This window comes from Bison bison, unplaced genomic scaffold (genome assembly GCF_000754665.1).
Source record: "Bison bison bison isolate TAMUID 2011002044 unplaced genomic scaffold, Bison_UMD1.0 scf7180017864067, whole genome shotgun sequence".
Taxonomy (NCBI): domain Eukaryota; kingdom Metazoa; phylum Chordata; class Mammalia; order Artiodactyla; family Bovidae; genus Bison; species Bison bison.
Window position 1 is genome coordinate 230,106 of NW_011494639.1, and position 4,886 is coordinate 234,991.

Below are 4,886 nucleotides of genomic sequence, written 5' to 3' on the forward strand. Positions count from 1 at the left end.
ATGCATTGGAGAAGGAAATGGCGACCCACTCCAGTGTTCTTGCCTGGAGAATCCCAGGGACCGGGGAGCCTGGTGGGCTGCCGTCTATGGAGTCGCACAGAGTCGGACACGACTGAAGGGACTTAGCAGCAGCAGTGTGTATATGTCAATCCCAGTCTCCCAATTTATCCCTCCCCGCTTCTTTCCCCTCTGGTAACCGTAAGATTGAAAACACAGTATTTTGTTTTGTTTTTCCTTTTTTGGCAGCACCATGGGGCTGGTGAGATACTAGTCCCCCAACCAGGGGTAGACTCCGCAGACTCTGCAGTGGTCAAGCAGGGTCTTAACCCCTGGACTGCCAGGGAAGGCCCAGAGGACAGTGTTCTGAAAGGACCTTTTACCTCCCTATATCCCCATCGCCACATACACATACATATGCGTTTGTAGCAGCCTCAGACATTCCCAGCCATTTTTACAGCCCCACTCAGACATGCCTGGCTGTGGCCAGCCAGCCCCTACTCTCCCCTGCTGGAAGGGGTCCCGCCCGCCTCTGGGTACATGGTACTTCATTGAATCTTTTCTCACTTACTTCTCCCTCTCTGCCGTACGTTTATTTTGGCTTCGCTGGGTCTTCATTGCTACCCGCGGACTTCGTCAAGGGGCAGCGGGCAGGGCCTACTCCTTGTTATGGTGCCAGGGCTTGTCATTGCGGTGGCTTCTCTAGTTTCCAAGCCCAGGGCTTCAGTAGTTGGGGCCTGTGGGCTCAGCAGCTAAGGCTCACGGACTCTAGAGCCCGGCTTAGTAGTTTGGGCGCCTGGGCTTAGTTGCCCTGTGGCATGAGGAATCTTCCTGGGTCCGGGATTGAAGCCATGTCCCCCGGCACTGGCAGGCGGATTCTCAATCACTGGACTGCCAGGGAAGTTCTGCTTTGTTTTTATGTGCTTGTTTGAATGCACTTGTATTCACCCAAGATTTACAACTCTGTGGGTTTGGGACTCCCTGGCAGTCCAGCTGTTAAGACTCCATGCTTCCACAGCAGGCGGGGGCGTGGGATTGATCCCGGGTGGGGGACTAAGATCCCACCAGTAGGCGGCACCGCACGGCCAAGAAAGATCCGTGAGTTCAAACTCACGTCTTGTTCATCTTTGCCTCTGTCACCGAGTCCCTAGCATAGTGCCTTGTTACTCTCAGGGAGTTTCCATTTCTTTTTCTGAGATCGTGGTACCTACGTCATAGGGGTTCTGTGGCTACTGAACCAAAAATACACTATTTAAATTTTGATACAGCATCTCAATTTTGATACAGTCGGTATTCAATAAATGTGAGCCATGATTATTGTTATTATCATTTGAAGGAATAAATGATGGAGCAAGTCCTACCTCCTCTACCTTCAGAACGTCCTTTTGAATTCCACTTCGTCTCCCTACCGCCTCTATTATTGCCCTGCTCCCAGCTGTGACCACTCTTGATCCCATCTCTGCAGTCCAATGGGCCCCAATCTTTCCGGTTTTGCGGAAGACAGTTTTTCCACAGGCTGAGGAAGAGGAATGGTTTGGGGATGCTTCAAGCACGTTTCCTTTATTGGGCAGTTTATTTCTATATATAAGTGTTCTGCATTATTATAAAGCGTTTTCAAGGGAAAAACCAGGGGGCCACTCTGCCACCAACACATATATCCAGACTTTGGATACAGTCCTCTTTTTTTCCATGAAATGAAAATCTAGCAGAAGATACATCTAGGTACATTTTTCCACAGTGAACTATCTAACAGTCCAGGGTTAATTCTCCAGGGCTGACTGCAGGCAGAGTAGAGGGAACCAAGGTCCGGGGACTTGCTTGGCTGCCCAGACCTGGGGAAAGCTCCCCCTGAGGAAATGCCCCAGACACGAAGTCCCAGACCTGTCCTGACTCTGCCCTCACCAGCTTCAGGACATTGCAGGAACCCTGAGGTCCCAGCACAAGAATGGGGAAAGCTTTGGATTCAGGACTTCTGAATTCCAGGTGATTCGGGCAAGCTACCTCCCCTTTCAGGGCCTCAGTTTGTAACTATGCCATAGGTTTTTTGACTTGAAAATATCTTTAAAGTGCCCTCCAGTCGTCACCGTCTATAATTAAATGAGCTTCAGGTGTGGAATCCTCTGGACTAGGCTGTTTGAAGGGCCGGGGCTGCAGGGGAGAGAAACCCAACATGGAGGCAATTGAACCAAACTGAGCGGTAGGAGCTCTGCATGGCCAGCAGGTGGAGCCATTGCCACACCAAGATGCTCAAACCAAAGGCGGGGGAAGTTCTGATTTCTCTAGAAAGCAATGAGTTTCTCAGAGCAAGCTGTCCAGCAACAAGAAGAACCAGTTGCTACCCCACGCTGTCTCCTAAACACACACACACACACGGCTTGCTCCCAAAGCCTACACATTCTGACAAACTCAGGGTAATGTACTGTTACAGGTTGCTGAGCCTGAGGCTGACAGCATATTGAAAAGTAGAGACATGACTTTGCCAACAAAGTCCATCTAGTCAAGGCTGTGGTTTTTCCAGTGGTCATGTATGGACTTGAGAGTTGGACTATAAAGAAAGCTGAGCACTGAAGAATTGATGCTTTTGAACTGTGGTGTTTGAGAAGACTCTTGAGAGTCCCTTGGACCGCAAGGAGATCCAACAAGTCCATCCTAAAGGAAATCAGTCCTGAATATTCATTAGAAGGATGTTGAAGCTGAAACTCCAATACTTTGGCCACCTGATGTGAAGCACTGACTCATGGGAAAAGACCCTGATGCTGAGAAAGATTGAAGGCAGGAGGAGAAGGGGACGACAAAGGATGAGATGGTTGGATGGCATCACCAATTCAATGGACATGAGTTTGAATAAACTCCGGGAGTTGGTGATGGACAGGGAAGCCTGGCGTGCTGCAGTCCGTGGGGTCGCAAAGTTGGACACGACGACAGTGATTGAGCTGAACTGAGCCTGAGGCTGAAGGAGTTTCAAAGACCCAGCTGCCTTTTCTCCTCCTGGTTTCCCGGGAGTCTGTACCCTGTACCACCAGTCTTACTTGGCCAGACTCTCCTCCAGTCAGTCTCAGGGCAGGATGTGTGACCGGACAGAGGCCAGCCTGACTTTTTTTAATTAACATCTTCCCTTTCTCCAACCCCCAGCCGTCACCTTCTAGGGAAACCTCAAGACTTCCTCCCTTTGCCTCCCCGAGTCCTGGGGAGAAACGTCTGGTTAGAGCAGTGGGAGAAAAGCAAGGGGGAAGTGGGGTGGGGGGGATTGCTGCTGAGGGGAAAGGTCTGGCCTGGGCCAGATAAGCCTGGAAGGATCCTTTGTTTGACCCCAACCGCCACTGCCATTGTTGACACACTTGGGAACCTTTCCTGAAGGTCCTGATTGTCCGACAGCTCCCCTTCCCCCACTTCCTATGGGCTTGGGTGGAGTGGGGGTGTCTGGGCTCTGCGGGTGGGGGGGTGCTTACAGACAGTTTTGCAGTTAGGCTGCTGTCTTAATGCAGAGGTGGAAGCCACCCCCTCCAGGGGCTGGCAGCCAGATCTCTTAGAGAGACGTTCCCACACTGTCCCTCACTGTTGTGCCCGCAGCTGGCGGCAGGGATGGTGTGACAGCTGAGGGTTCACAGGCCCTGGTTCCTTCCCTCCCGTAGTCTGGCATCTTTTGCATATGTACCTCTTCTCAGAAGGTGTTCACGAAGGGTGTGGCTTCCAAGTTGTAGGCATTCTCTGCTTTTCTTTCTGCAACTAGGAGCATCAGCTTCCCTGAGAGCATTCCTGTCTTCCCCCAGAGAGGGGAGCAGTCAGTAGGCCCAGATGAAAGGCAGCATCCTGCTTGGTACCCTGAGATGGCCAGCCCCACCCTCCACGTCCCCACATGGTCCCCTTAGGTCTCGTGGGGAGACCTCTGCTCTGGTCTTCAGACACACCCAGCCGGCACAGAACACAGAACAGAGGTGTTTCAGTATCACTTTAATTACATTATTTACACACAGCATGTTTTATTCAGAAAAACAAAACAAAAAATCCACCCCATCTTCCTATCTCTGGAAAGTTCTATTTCCAACCGTCATTGAAATCAGGATCCCTTTTCACCCTTCTGGAAAAAGAAAAAAAAAAAAAAAAAACCCAAGGACCTGGGTCACCTGCAGAAAAGAGTCTGCTGGGAGACTGAGGCCACAGCTCAACCCAGGAGTCAGGGAGAGGCGGGAGGAGGCCCTCGAGACAGAGGTGAAGGCCAGAACCTAGCCTCAGGGCAAAAAGCTTCCTTTGAAGCTCACGGGTCAAGAGGCCTGGCTCAGAGATCTGGTCCCATGGTCCCGTCCACTCTGACCCACTGGCAGAGACAGCAGCCCCAGCAGAGGCTCTCTGTGGCCCTGCAGAGACCGGGACCAAGCTGTGTGTCCGCACCCCTCTGCCCTTTGAGTGGGAACCCGTGTGTCCACATGTATCCCTACCAGATCCTCCAAACACACAGACTCTGGACCTTGTTCTAAAACTTGGGAGTCTGGTTCCAGGCTCAGCCAGAAAAGCTGTACAGGCCTCGGTCTACAGAGGTGGTGGTGGGGGTGGGGGGTGGTTTACCTGTGGACCTCGGGGAACTTAGAGAGCAAGAGGGGAGCTGGTGAGCAAACGCTCAGGGCCTCAGAGGGGGGAATAACGGAGATGGGTTAAGACGGCATGATTTTCTGGCTGTATCATTACAAAGGGGCAAGTGAGAGGGATTGCTGTGGTGTTCCTGAAGTAGAGAAAGAAAAATACAAGGAAGAAACAGGAAAAGGTAACACCTCTTGGGATGAAATCACAGTCCAGAAAAGCCCCTGCTTTCCCCTGGGAGTTCCTATAATGAGGCAGAGAGGAGGGGGAGGAAAGGGGCCCCTGCGTGGAAGCTGCAAGACCATCTCCCCCCC